Below are 16266 nucleotides of genomic sequence, written 5' to 3'. Positions count from 1 at the left end.
TACTTTTTTGTTAGAAGAAAATATGCTAATGTTGAGATAAAAAAAATACAACGCAACATTTTTGTGAAAGCTAACTGGTTGGAAAATTATAGCCTAGTATTTTGAAAATAAGATAGTTTAAACTAGAGATATAGTCCAATTCCTTAAATAAAATATTCTGAAAATCTTATTTACAAAAATTAAATAATCTATATATGAAAAAGTATATACCAATATTTTGAAAGATGAAAGTTTATAAACCAGAGATGAAATTTATGAAGTAAAAAGCTTCTACACTGATTTGATCAAAAAAATAGTGCTAACATTTTAACATTTTGAATCACAAAATTATATAGAGCCTAATTAATACATTTAGAAACGAATTATAGCCTAATATTTTTGAAGAAGTGATAATATAGGACAAGAATCAAGTAAATTTTCAAATTCAAACATATATATTGTATAATCAACATATTACGTAGCCCTAAATTTCACTATATAACAGGTCAATTGAAAAGTCCCCGGACTGACACATAGATGGCGCTACTAGAATTAAATCCATATGTTTTTTAGTTAGCCTTAACCCTCAAAAGATGCGTGTATAAATTTGACAGCTGTCGGATCATTAGTTTGTGAATTATAGCATTTTAAGTGAAGCAACTTTTCTTATTGTGAAATAAATGGATAAAAAGGAATTTCGCGTGTTGATAAAATATTGCTTTTTGAAGGGACAAAATACAGTTGAAGCAAAAACTTGACCGGTTGATGCCGAGTTTCTGGACACTGCCCCAGGAAAATCAACCATCAATATATAAACTGAACGTGTACATCGAACGTAACGATCACGAATATTTGGGTATGAGAAAGCTCTGTGCAAAGTGGGTGCCGCGCGAGTTCACCTTTGACCAAAAACAACGACAAGTTGATGATGATGATGAGTTTTTTCGTCGATATGTGACAATGGATGAAATATGGCTCCATCATTTCACTTCGAAGTCCAATCGACAGTCATCCGAGTGGACTGCACACGATGAACCCGCTCCAAAGCGTGGGAAAATGCAACAGTCGGCTGGCAAGGTTATTACTGGTTAGCGTCTGTATTTTGGAATGCGCATGGACTAATTTTTACTGACTACTTTGAAAAAGGAAGGACCATCAACAGCGACTATTACATAGAGTTATTGGACCGTTTGAAGGACGAAATCGCCGAAAAACGACAGCATTTGAAGAAAAAGAAAGTGCTGCTTTACCAAGGCAATGTATCGTGTCACAAGTCAGTGAAAACGATGGAAAAAATCAATGGCAAACTAAGGCCTATTTTGAAGCAAAGGACAAATCGTACTACAAAAATGGTATCGAAAAGTTGGAGGGTTGCTATAATCAGTGTATCACCCTTGAAGGGAATTATGTTGAATAAAAAAAAACTAATTTTGCCAAAAAAATGTATTTTACTATGGTAGGCCGGGGACTTTGCCAATTGACCCGTTATTTGAGTCATGATAAATCATCGTTTTACAAATTGATAATTTTTCAGTCCTTTAATGCGAATATCTTCAGAACAAATTATTGACTTTAAATCTGACCTACATCACTCAGTTTATTGTCTATCGTAAACTACTGTAATGCACACACCTATATTTCTTTCATTAACCGTTGTTTTAAATTCCATTTTTTATGTACTCCATAACTTACATATTTACAATCACTGTTTTTTTTCGTATTATTCGCTAATTTATGTTTGAGAATGAAAATTGATTTATTGTTGTTAATTGATGAACAAAAGATGACAAGAAGTATTGCAGAAATATCGATATAATATTCTACGTTTATTAAGATTGCGGTTAACAACGAAAGCAGTTAGATCAATTCATGACGATGAAAACGATATGGACGAAAAAGACCTTCTTTTGTGCGTGAATTGTCCGAGGGAAGGGGAGGCCAAGTCGAGTAGAACAGATGATGACGTACCGAATGCAAATATGTACAAGCGTGTTCGTTCAGTTTTGCAACGATCCGATCGCCGACAACAAGGACTTTCAGATTTTCGTCGAGATTGCGTTCGGTTGCGAGGTACTGCTTTTTTTCAAAGGTCACCGCAGTCAAGTCACGGTATTGTTATGACCCAACCGTTGCTTAATTGATTTATTAATTCGTCATAAACCAACCACTTGTTCCTGGCCGTTTCCTACTCTCGGAACTGTTCGAAATAAAATCATCAACAATGGGAAAATAACCTTAGTGCATGTTTAGAAAGAAGAAAAAAAATCCTAGACGGCTTTTTATGACTCAATCGGGCCAGAGATATAAAACAAACATCATAGATTAATGTAAACACTGATAAAAAAGTAAAACAAAACTAATTTCTAAATATATGATATACATTTTGTTTAAATTATTTTCGTCTTGACAATTTTATAATTGGGGAACTTCTATTAATCATAAAAAAGATTCAAAAATTATATCACGTTAGTCAAAAAGACACAAAATCAAAGAACTGTACTGGTTAGTTGGAAGATACCCCCAGCATGACCTAAAATAAAAGAGACTAGTTTATCAGAGAGTTACAGAAGCTAGTTGGACTTAGGCAACTATGGGATTGTACTAAGACATCAAATTGACCAATAATTAAACGTTGCCAAAACAAAGTTCCTCGGTTAATTACAAACGCTTAATGCCACGCCACCTCAATAAAGAAAAACACGATGATCTTGAAATCAAATGGATCCACGAAGTTATCCAAGGTTTCTCCTTAAAACATGAAAGAAGGTTATTAAATAACAGAAACGTGAAAGGAATACAGCTAATGGTGAACATGCAGGAAATCAGATGACTCAGGCGTACAAAACATTCGAGCGTAAGCGATTTTATTTTGAACAACTGTGTACTAATAATCTGGATCATAACAATATGTAAGCAGAGAAATCAAAATACATAGCCTAATATTTTCTTCTTGATTAAGTAGTTCAATTTCGACTTTGAAATGCAAAGACCTTATTTTTTTTTTGGAAAAGATATTAGCTAGATAGGAAAGTTATAGCCTAATATTTTAGATTTTTTTAAGTATGTACTAATAGCTTCAAATATAAAAATTTATAAGCATAGATATAGCCCAATAATCAAAATTAAAACAATATAGCCTAATATTTTAAAGATAATAGCAAGACGATCTCGAAATCAAATGGAACCAAGATTTCTCGATAAAACATTTAAAGAAGGTTATAAAATCACAGCAATGTGGAAGCAATAAAATTAATGGACAACGCACAAAAAATCAGATGATTTAGGCGAACTAAATCAAACGAATTTGTATAATGCATATTTCTGGGAAACATATTACATAGGAAAATTATAGCCCAATATTATCCATATTATTTAAAAAAAACACATAAACATATAAATAAAATGTATAAGCAGAGATATAACCAAAATAAAAAGGCATAGTCTAACATTTTGATCTCGTTAAGAAGTAGTTATCATTCGAAACGAAAAATTTATAGCTAAAAGATATGGTCTTTAAAAAATTATATTTTTGGGAAAGATCTTAAGGTAAATAAGAAAGTAATAGACTAATATTTTATTAAACAAAATCTACAATAATTGGAAAAAGTATGTACTAATAATTTTAAGCATAAAAGTTTATAAGTACAGATGTAGCCTAATATTGTATTGGGAGCCAACCAATTCGAGGTTAATGGTCAAGAATAGTTAGTAATACCATATAATATTGAAAAATGTTATATACTTTAGAAAATTTAGACAAACAATTAAATCAATTCATAATACTCCTTGATAAAATTTGCTCTGAATAAGAAAAGAATAATTTTGTGCAATTAGAGGATGACCTCATCTCGAGTTCATTTCGTGACCTTTCCAATGATAAGAAAAAAGTCACGATGCAGATTCATAACATTTCGTTTATCGTCACCCACTGATTGTAGTTATCCAATAAATTTGGAGATATCTCTTTTTGTTTCTCAATAATAAACGTTAAATACAGTCACTACTTGGATAGTCTCACAATTTAAGTGCTTTGGAAGTGTATTTACTATGTCGATACATCAAGGCTTGAGATGAAACCATCATATGAAAAGATATTACTATTGATCATATTTTTCCGGATTACCTCTTTTTCTTTATAACTTTACCATTGTAATTAGTCCCAGCATAGTTCTTAACATTCCTTATTCTACAATTTCCTCTAGTCTTCCAACTTGAACTTGCTTCGAATTGACTCCTGTTCCATATACCATTAACATTTTTTAAATAATGATGAAATATTATTGTAATTAGTTTCAGCATAGTTCTTAACATTCTTCATTCTACAATTTCCTCTAGTCTTTCAACTTGAACTTGCTTCGAACTGACTCCTGTTCCATATACCATTAACATTTTTTAAATAATGATGAAATATCACGTAAAGTTTTTTGACATCTTCACTGTACTGTACCGCACCCAATGTGAAAAAAAAAAGAAAACAAGTGCAGGATACCAACAGTTAGCGTCCATTGTCATGTATATTACGAAACGTTCGTTGTTCGGTTGCCTGTTTCGAACAAACCCAGCGGTTTCACCCATTTATAATCAATCAAATCAAAATCCGGCATTTTAAGAACACAATTCAAATTACTTCCTGGGTAGAGCGTGTGACAAAAAGTCGATGGCGTCTCGGGGCTGAGAGAGAGAGTGAGAGAATTGTTCACGTTTACTTCCACGAAACTGACAGACGGGATACAGAAAGTGTTCACATTCTTAGCACGACTAAATTTTAATATTTGACGCTAAATCGTTTCGAATACAAAACGTCAAAACTGAGTGAAGAGGAATTTCGAGTAGGAATAGGAGAAAGACCAACAGTGATAATGGGATTTTACCGGATGTAGTATGTACATTTAGATAGTACAGGTTAAGATGTTGTAAAATGACGACAAATAATAAACTCCCAACCATAATTTAAGAAGAAACTAAAATATACTAATTGAACAATTCACGCTTAATATGTATAAATACTAGGAATTATTTCTTAAGAGGGTATTCTAGTTTAGAATTTCGAATAAATCAATTTTTTGCACATTTCCAACTCTCTAAAAATATGCCTTTAAGAGGATTTTTCAAAATTTAAATTATTTTTGGCATAGCTGTGTTTTTCTCGAAACTACTTTTTTCGAAACCATTGACATAAGTTCTTCTGAACCTACTTAAGTTCAGCAAGTACTTGGGATCAGTAACACGGAAAAAATTGCTGCTGATGTAACAAGTCCAATTGGCAAGCTGCAGACGTTCTTGTTAGAAGATAGTACGTGAGGAAGAAAGCAAATTCAACAATCAAGACTAAAATTCGTCTCTTTCGAATATTTATTTTACGAATCCTGTATGACACCGAAACTTACACACTATTACAGTCTTGGTATTTGTAAGCTTAAGATCTTTCAAATGCGATGGTTGAGGCAAATTCTAAATAAGAAATCATTTGTTGAAAATGTGAAAATCACTGTACAGTTCAGGAACAAATTTAGAAACGCAGATCATAATGATTTGGGCATGTTTAGCGAGTGAAAGGTGAAGTAATTCCTCCGGCGAAATCGACCTTTTAGATATAAGGCACAGCGAATAGCTCCAAAAAAACTGGATCAAGATCATATAAAACGATCTGAAAAATAGAAGACTGGCATTGTCTCAGGTCACAACGGGTACATCAGATCGCCAACCGTAACGACATTTGGTAAAGAATATTTGAAATGCAGCTGCGTATTAGTTGAAAAGAACCTCGAGTACAGGCTATAGATTGACAGTAATGACTTAAAAACTAATTTGGTGGAAAATATTTTGACTACTTTACATATTATATTCCAAGAAATTTCCCCGTCTGAATTTTTACCTCCTTAAAATTTGCTCATTAATATTTTTACCAGTTTTTTTGTATTACATGAATGATACAGTCTGTAGTGAAAAAAAAAACAAGCAGAACATCATAGATATGTAAAGCAATTAAACTATAAAATTTTAATTGAAGCTTTTCGTAATTATTATCTATATGGAAGGAGTTTCCATTGTTTCTTAGGGTTTCTACTTTGTATATATTAATCAGTATAATAAAGTGATTAAAATCAAAATACACTATTAAAGCTATTAAAGAGATAGGAACGAACGAAGAAGTATTTTCTTTAGAGGGGAGGTGTTACATGGCCTGATTCGAGGTAAGTATTGACGTTCCTCATAAACCATGGGGCATTAAGTAACAATAAGTAACATTAAGACCTGTACCTGTACCACACCTGTGCTCCGAAGAGGCAGACTGGACGGACTAGCATTTGATACAGAGTCGCTTTCTGGTTTGCAAATAGTATGCAAATAGTATACGCCATTGCCTTTGCAAATAGTATGCTGGATTTGGCTGACCATTGGAACCTGCGGTCGAACTGGAGACCGAGGTATGAAACTTTCTAGAGTCATGGGATAGGGACTTTATCGATTTGAAGGCGATAGGCGCGGAACTGCTTCTTGCGGTGGAACAGAATAGCCTGAGTTTTGCTCGGGTTAATCTGCAGCCGCCAGAATTTCTATCACACGGTCGCATGGTTCAGTTGGACTTGAAGTGTGTCGCGAATGGCGTCGGGACTGAAACCGGTGGTGAAGAAAGCTGTAAAATCTGCATAAAATGCTGTGTGGGAATTTTTATGGAGTGGGAAATCAGCTATATAAAGGTTGAACAGGGCAGGGGCTAGTGAAGCACCTTGCGGAGTTCTGTTTTCGAGAGGAGACTGCATCACCGATCTACCGTCCAAGTATGAGTCAATCAGGGAGATTAGGTCATTAGTAGACCAAGCTGGTTCGCTTTGAAAATTAGATCGTTGTGTCATATTTGATCGAAAGCTTTATTACGACTATAACATTATACGACTAGTACTGCACTAACTACGGGCTGCACTGTGATCTAAGGGGGCATCTGTTTAGAATGATGTTACGATATCTAAAAATATACGTCTATTGGGATGATTTTCACCTGTTTTAACCTTCAGTGTTACTTCGATGGCCGTTCAACAAGTCGCATTTTCTTTCCTTTAAATAAAACAGTATTTTAAAATAAACTAATAGTTTTTGTGATTAAAATCCTTTCCCATTTTATAACTTACTCACAGTTTCGTTAAAAATACCAAGCCCTAGTTCTTATTTTCGGATAGCAGATTGAATTATTAAAAAATCGATACCAAACGTCGAAACTCGAACCATAAACAATCAACAACCCCCGCAATAAAGAACAAATCAAAGCAATAACCGGAGAGAGGGAACGATAAAATGAAAATAGAGGAAACGGCATCGGAGCCGCGCCAAGCTGTCGACTCTAATAACAACAATAATAATAATAAACGATAAATCGCATCGAGACCGTACCACTTTAATAAGGTCCATTTATCAGGCTATCGCCGCCATGAAGATTAAGCGGCTCGCATACACACAAACAAAAAAAAATGAACGACGACGAGAAAGAACCGGATAGTCACTTCCCGTTCCGAAAGGCTGCCCGTTGTCGGTCGGTCATCGAAGCCCAGATGTTCGGGCTTCCTTCTTCGGCTGCGCCACGGTCTTGCTGGCGGGCGTCGTGCTCGCTCTCCGTCGACGACAGATAGGGAGGACGATATCGCGATTCGACTTTGTTTTTCTCCGCGTGGTCGCCGGGTGAGTCATGTAACGCTACCCATATATAGTTCGCTCGTTATAATCAATCCAACGAGGACTTTTATCAGTCAGTACACTGTTTCGGCTGTTTTAAAAAGTTCTATTACAACAAAGAACTAACCGAAAGATAACTGTAAAAATACTCGCTAAAAATTGAACCGACTTCAAAAAATAAATAAAGAACTCACTAAAATTTAAAAAATAATCAAACAAATAACACACATATTTTATTTTATTTTATTTTTGTCCTTTTAGTGTTAGATATTTACTCAATAAATTACGCAGTTATTTTATTAAGTATTACAATGGACAGCACAATTAAAAGTGCAGCCCTTGTGAGGAAAAATAGCAATAAAAAAACGATAATTAAAAATAAGGAACGCCTCAGGGTCTGGCTATCTAGTCTAGGTGATCTGACACATTTTCCAACCAAACTAGAACAAAAAAAAGTTGCTGCCTCCGTTCAGAATCGAAGCCGCGACCTCCGCGTGTGAGTTGCTTTGTTTGTTTCTACAACGTCTCATATTATAAGGTTAGTGCTTAAAAAGTAAACTGAATGGTTTTTACACTAAATTACTTCCAATTTTTCGTCCCAAGAGCTCAGCAATAACATTATAAACAAATATCTGATTATTCTTTATTATTTTCTTCTGAAATTTGAGAGCGATTTATTTGAGAAACACATTTTTTCAGTGCATTGAACATGACTAAATTTGTACTGAGTAATTTGCACGAAATTTTACACTTTTACTTCAATTTGGAGAAAAATGCGACGGAGGGTCATCTAATATTGTGTGAAACTTATAACAACTATGCTTCATTGATTTCAACATTGAAGCGTTTGAGCCGAACATTGAATGGAAAACAGTCGTAACACGAGCAGATACAACAATCTTATTCTTCAGTATGACAACTGTCTACCATATGCTGTAAAACAGTGAAAACACATTAGGAAACATTAAGATTAAAATGGAAAGTGCTACCCCACCCGCAGGTATTTTCCAGACCTTTCTTATTCTGATTACTACCTGTTCCGACATATGAGTCGTGACCTGTCTGAGCAACGTTTCAGTTCATAGGAAGATATCAAAAAAATGGATCGATTCGTGGATAGTCTTCAAAGATACATCATTCTTTCGAGATGTAATCCGTAAATTACCTGAAAGATCGAAAAAAGTAGCAAGTGTCGATGGACAATATTTTGAATAAAATACATTGCACCAATTTTTCATAATAAAACTTCAAGTTAAAAAAATCCTTTAAAACTAATTTATTGGTCTAACATATTTAGTTAATACAGAATACTGATATACTCTATTCAAAGTAACAGTGTACGCAAGTCATCACAACGCATCAAAATGCTGTCTAATTCTGGGAAGTATTCTCAAAAAAACTCGGGAATATGCGGCTTTTTGAGAGAGAACTATTTCAAATTGTCACTAGGTGTTTTATGTAATTTACTTATTTCAGAAAGAGGCCTGAAAAAACACCTTTTCTCCCTATTATTGCATATTTAATCCTATCGAATTGAAATGGGAATGACAAATTATTATAACATGCCGGTCGAGAGTAATATACAATGACGAACTGTTTAGTCTGGTAGAAAGATGCATTATCTACAATAATACCTTTGGCTTGGATGAACATACTATACAGAAGAAAAAAATGACAAAAGGTAGAATCCTGTACAAATATTCGATATATTAGAAATTAGCAATTTAGTAATTGACTTGAACAGTGATTATGACAGTGAAAGCGATGGTGAGTGAACGAAACATTCCTCATGTGGCTTATGCTAACAGTTACAAGACAGAACGATAAATGCGGAAACAACTAAAGAAGTGTATATAATTAATATAGAGTAATTGTAGAAAATCAAATTATATGTAAGATTAGTGTGCGTAGATATGTGAATACACACGAACATTTGATTCGAATGTATGAGAGGAGAATGGATACTAATTATTTTACAGATGATATGGCAAATTCAAGATTAGGAGAAATAAATTAATGAAAATCGGTAAGATTTAAAAAAAAGAATATATATATTCGTCTCAAAGTAACTTGGCAAGAAAACCTAAGATGTAAACAGCAAAGAAGGAAATAAGACGTAAAAACGTAAATATTCTATCCAATGAAAATAAAACACATCTTTTGGATATATAATTATTAATCAGGTATGCCGTAAAGATGAAGGTGAGGAACATTGTGACGTCATACATTTTGAGAATATTTTCACAAATTTCACGAATCTCTTGTTTTAAGTATCACAAAATAAAGCCTATAACACACTGAAATTTAACCGACAAGACCTGATATGTAAACTGAGCACACTGAGTATACGCATCACATTATTTACATGGAAGCAGTATTAGCAACATTATATACTATATTGCATGGTGTTCATATTATATTGTCTATCCCCGGTATGTGGAAAAAACAATAAGCTCACCCGGCAGCTTATAGCATTAAAAAAGAATGAAAAAATGCCTCGATATCGAGCCATGGGATTTAGCACGTCGCACCTCCGTGGAAATCCATCTGGCCCGAATGAGCGTTGGCCCGCTGCCAGATTCGACTAACAAAATAAATAATAGGGATGATTCGAGGATTTATTATCCGAAAAGAGCCCGCCCCCTTTATCCTCCATTTTATTATCCAGCAAAACGTTACAAATTACAGGAGCAGCCCCAACGAAAATTCTTTTTACGATACATGGCGTGTCAATCTTCCCACATTTCTACTAAAAAGTATCCGGAATTGTTATGTAACGCACGAAAAACTAATTTAACAGTGGAAATTATGTCGCTTTCGTTGAGTACTTGAGAACGTAATCCTTCATGGGTTTTTTTTCGTAGGCTTATCCAGATATAAAACTACAAGGACTTCGGCGAATTTTATTTTATAACCATAACACGCCGGTACTTGTACGAACTTGTGGTATTTGTTAAAAACTGTAATTTCACACCAAACTGTATAAGAAGAGTTCGGCCCTTAATTAGTTACCATTGATTGTTGTAGTGTTTCAACACAAAAAAAGCTATTCTCAACTGGTAAATCTCTGTGGTACAAAATCAATTCATTTTTTTTTTTGAAAATCTGGCCATTATTTTTCGTTTCCTTTTTAAATATCAGGCCTATAAATTAATTTTAAAGGACAGATGGTGTTACTGTGTGTTAAATCGCATCAGGTGCATTTGTAACCACCTTCAAGTCGAAGCTTCACTGACAGGTTTCACTTTGAGTGTATGAATAAATCGCATTTGCGGGAAGTTTTACATTTTTACACCGAAGACAAAGAGCGTTCTGCGTTCAGCCGAAAAAAAAACGAGGATTTGAAGGCATTGATAAGACGCAAGAAGAATATGCAGATTTGTTGGGAGTAAAACACACACACGAAACCATTTATAATTACTTGAGGGACATGGAAATGATCCAAAAGCTTGAATATTTTGTGCCGTATGAATTGAAGCCCAGGGACATTGAAAGACATTTGGCCGTGTGTGAAATGCTGCTTCAATGGCAAAATATTAAGGTTTTTTGCATCGTATTGTTATTGGTGATGAAAAATGAATCCATTACGATGATCTGAAGCTAAGATAATCATGAGGACCACCAGATCCTGCATCAACATCACCGGCAAAGCCAGATATGCATGGCTAAAACTTAATGAAACGATCAATGTTGGTCAAACGATGTTTCAGCCGAGCACTGTGAGAAAAATGAAGAGAGCTTGCTTCTTCTGATTACTACTTGCCTCGATACATGAGTCGTGACCTCTTTGAACGTTTCATTTTTATGAACATACAAAAAAAATGGGTCGATTGGATAGGCTCAAAAGATGCACCGCTCTTTCAAGATGGAATCCGTAAATTGCTTGAATACCAATATTTCACAATAAAGCTTTAAGTTTAAAACATCCTTTAATACAAACTTATAAGCCTAATGTTTGCTTAAAAATCTACAGGGCCCAACCAGAAAGTTACTGAAGTTTTATAGCTAAAACAAACTGAAGGAGTATCTTACTACGCTGGTTCGGTTGTTTTAACTAACACCCATACTAATTGTGACAGGGATGTTGTAAATAGCAAATAGTATCGATATAAATCGATGAAATATTTTTTTAAAACATGGTTATGGCTATTAATATTTTCCACAGGAAATAATTAAATTTAAGTCTTGTAATGGGGTACAACTTTTGCGTCAAAATTGGAAAGTCAAAACTATCAATAAATTATTTTCAAAAAATCTAATCTACTACTTGCAATTCTGCCTCTAGAGCTTTAGCTTTTTTCATTTTGCCGGTTAATTTTTGTTTGCTTGCAGCCGTTGAAAATTGACCAACCCGTCACCTCTCAAAGATAGTAGAAATAGTAGTTGATTCACATCTGGTGGGTCTACCAATTAATAATTGCGGATAATAATAATTAATGGAAGAGGATGAAAATTGGAAGAACTTGGAAGAACAAAGTGAAAGAGAAAAGGTAAAGAAATAAATAGAAAAGATAAACAAAAGAAAATAAGAGGAAGAAAGAACCCATAATATTATAAAAAGAAAAAAAACGAAAATCAAGGCATGACTCAAAAATCAACAAGAAATGTAATCGAATAAAACAAAACAACAAAGACACAAACACTAATACAACAGACAAAAAATCAATAAGCAAGCGGCAATATCTTAATAATGTGTGTGATGTCAATTATACATTAATATTGGCCGGCAAAACTTCACATGCCTCTAACCAAAAGTTGGTCAAAAAGTGTTTTCGATATTCACACAAAGAACACATAACTTTATTGCTCTTATTTTAACATGATTACTATATCAAGAATTTACAATAAAAGTTCTTACAGAATGTTCTCAAATATTTTAGAAATTATCTTTACAAGTACAATTCCTGAATGAGTACTTTCATATTATTTATAACACTAACCACGAAATGGTGAAAGCGCAGGTGACTGATCTACAAAAACCCAAAACGTCGCACTTCCGACGAAATATTTTATGCAAAAAAAAATGACACAACATATCATCGATAAACAAAAACCAGTTCCAGATCGAAAACAAAACAACGAAAAATTTAACGCCTTCCTCATAACATTTTCGCGTGGCATTTGCATCGCTATCGGATTCGAATCCACCGCCCACTATTCATATTTAAGCGATCCAAATTTCCGCATTGCGATTTTCAGCCAGTCAGCCGGGCTCATTAGCATTCCCCGCTCATATTTAACATCTACCTTTGTATTCCAGTCGTCTTTCCAGTCATTTAATGTGAGTCAAAAGATCGGTGGCTCAATTAGCGACGCAAATAACCGACAGATTCCAATTACAGTTCGTCGAAATTACAATTTTTCCATTTGGAATAAAAATAAATCGCTATGACGATTAATGAAAGGTAAAATGTATTCCGGCCCGTTGAAAAACGTGTCGGCATAGTAGCCCACATGTTTTCCAAGAGAACGTCCGGTTTTCCTTATATATATTAAAAATCATTTCGTGAAAGTAGATTGAGTTTTTTTGTTAAAAATAAGAAATATTCCGGCCTCTTCGAGAATATATACAGAGTAGGGTCTAGTGAATTTCAATAAAATGTCAAGATTTATTGGAGTCAGGCCTTTTAAAAACCATTTTAAGGAGGAAGTAGAGGCCTTTTATGAGGTCTGAGATGACATTTCCTTTAATTCTATTTCCAAAAAGACGTTCCTAATTGAATATAAAAATATTTTGTTTTAAAATAAGCAGAAAATATAAATGTCAACAATATACTACTCCTTATATTTTATTATGATATATTTGTACATTATATTTAACTGTGAAAAATAGAAATTTATTTATACCCCGAACCATATAAGGTTGGGCAAAAAGTAATTTAGGTTTTTAGGAGGAGGCTTTAAACTAGAATATATCTTGGAATGCTTATTCAAAGTTCAAAAAAGTTTTGAATGTAAGCATTTTGCAGTGAAAATCTCGCTGTTTTTTTCCGAAAAGGTTTCGTGAACATCAGCACCGGAATTTTTTATGAAATTATGTTAAATGTTAAAGGTCTGCCCTGTACGACCAATGGTTGAAAAAGTCGCCGAAATTCATATATCTCTCATATACAGTCAATTCAAAGTTTATTTGTATATGCATCATTAATATGTTTAATGCATTCCTTGTCGCAATTTGTAAATTCGGTTTAGAAGCAGACAATATTTTCCTTCCCATTTTATTCTAGTTAGAAACAGACACAATGCTGTCTAATTAGTTCGAACACGTAAACGAATGAGCCTGTCCAAGACGTCCGGTTGTCAGACGTACGCTAAATTATTCAAAATATTAGTTATAATTACTACAGGTTATAAACCGGCAAAATATCATATCACTTTGTTTGAAAATACCGAAAACGACAGATATTCAGGGTCACAAGTTGATTGTGGCTTTAATAAGTTATTTCAAAAAGGAACGAGATAATGAAGACCCCCTTTTGCTCGTAAATTCGGTTAGAGAGGTAATTGGTGATATTAAATATTATAAGTTACTGCAATTTTATTGAAAATGTTTTCAGAGTGTTGCTGCTGCGCTGAATATTAGTGTGGGTACTGAAATGAAGAACAATACGTTAGATTCAACCAAGAACACCCGTCTACATACAAAGTGGGTGACGAATCTTGACCATCTTGATATTGGCTTTATTCTAGATCAAATATATAGGAAATGTATAAGAACAGTGAGTACACACTCTACACTGTATAACTATTTTATCGATATAAACATAATTTAATAAAATTATTTCAGAGAAAATTGTTAGTCTGGAAAGTATACATAAAAGAGTTAGGGACATGCTGCTTTTTGAGGGATGTAAGACATCCCTTCATGCACTCTTACAGGACATCGGATTTAAATGGTGTAAAGATAACTCTCGTAGAGGTCTAATGGAACTTCTAGATATTGTCTTAAAAAGAATTCAATTTTTCAAGGCATAAAATAAGACCAAGGAAAATAAACTACTTGAATTTGTGTATCTTGATGAAACTTGGATATTTCAAAATGGTTCATTGGGGCACTCTTGTCAAGACTGTAACAAAAATAGTGTAAAGAAATTGATGGAAAAAGGTAAAAGTTAGTACAGCATTTGATTAGGTTTTGTTGGTCATAATATTTATTAATAATTAATTGTAGATATATTGTTATTCATGCAGAGAATAGGAATGGTTTTATTCCTGGTGTAGAATTAGTGTTTTCCTCCAAATCCAAGGGCGGCTACCATGGAGAAATGAGCCATAACGTGTTTTTGTTATGGTTTGAATAATCAATAAAAAACTTGGAGGAACCATCAGTTATTATTTTGGACAGTTCACTATATCATAGCACACTACTGAAAAAAATCCCAACATCAGCATCACAATAGCATCAACAAAGACTGTAACGAAGGAATGGTTTTCAAAACATGAATTGAGTTTTGAAGAGACTACACTAAAAACTGATCTATTTCAAATTATTACTAGGTTTGCGTTTGCGTTCTTTGCAATTTACTTTTTTAGAAATAAACCCGAAAAAATATATACGGTAGATCAAATAAACTGAACAATATGGTCATATAGTACTGACTTCCTCCTTATTACTGTATATTAAATCCAATCGAGTTGATACGAGGGGTAGCAAAGACTTATTATAATAGACATACTGCTCGAGAAGGATATTCCATCAAGAACTGTTTGGATATACCATAACACCTTCGGTTTTGGGTGAACTCGATAAGACATACAGAGGAAGTAATTGATAAATGGTGGGTCGTGAACATGTTTTAGACAGATTGGAACAGTTTAGTGAATGACTTGGACAGTGACTCGGAAAGTGAAATTGACTAAAGGAAACTTTTAGGATAGGTGATAATGCTGTGCAATGCTGGAAATTCCTGAGACATGGTGATGAGAGTGGAAACAAATAAAGGTATGCACATAATTAATATAATATAACTGTAGAAAATGGTATTGTATGGAATGAAAGATGTGTATACCTAGATATGATTGTAATTGTTCAGAATTAAACATGAGCATAAGGTTAGAATGTATGAAAGAATTAATACTAACTGTTTTGTAGATATGGTAAATGCATTAAGCAGAATTCTGAAATGCATTAGTACACAGGTAGTAGCAGAAGAAATAAAAAACACAGTGATATCAAGATGATTTGACAAGTAAACACACTATCGAAGGAAACAAGAACCAAACGTAAAAAGGTTAATATGCTCTCGAATGAAAGTAAAATACATTACTTTGATATATAATTGTTAATTAGGTGAATTAGGCCTCCAGGGGGATACTACTACATAAAAAAACGCGCCAAGAACTCTACCTCATGGGTGCTGTGGAAAAGAGTTCAATGTAAATATGATAAAACAACTCTAACCTACAAACTACCTGTGTTCTTAATTGTAGTTATAAGGCCTTCTATAATATATGCATTGGATATACTATAATGTTAAAATAAATTATATTTGATAACAGTATTTTTGTTTAATTATTTTATTAAGACATACAACAGTCAAAGCCAAATTGCACTAAAACTCAGAGTTGATGCGGTAACATTGCAACGTTTTGACGTCATAAATTTCCATGACGCATATA

At 33.7% G+C, this 16266-nt stretch overlaps 1 protein-coding gene and 1 long non-coding RNA gene across 12 annotated transcripts in view; one reads left to right on the top strand and one right to left on the bottom strand.

Moving 5' to 3' along the window:
• LOC143198196 (uncharacterized) overlaps positions 1-16266 on the bottom strand; it is an 80128-nt gene that overhangs the window by 43994 nt on the left and 19868 nt on the right. The window lies entirely within an intron of this gene.
• On the top strand, positions 14017-14715 carry LOC143198202 (uncharacterized). The gene is made up of 3 exons (XR_013006179.1): positions 14017-14147; positions 14205-14366; positions 14435-14715. It is a non-coding gene; the product is annotated as an uncharacterized LOC143198202 (long non-coding RNA).

The sequence above is a fragment of the Rhynchophorus ferrugineus genome, unplaced genomic scaffold (assembly GCF_030347505.1).
Source record: "Rhynchophorus ferrugineus isolate W39M unplaced genomic scaffold, kcgeb_rfMv2 rfM6, whole genome shotgun sequence".
Classification (NCBI taxonomy): Eukaryota; Metazoa; Arthropoda; class Insecta; order Coleoptera; family Curculionidae; genus Rhynchophorus; species Rhynchophorus ferrugineus.
This window is presented reverse-complemented; position numbering and strand designations above follow the sequence as displayed.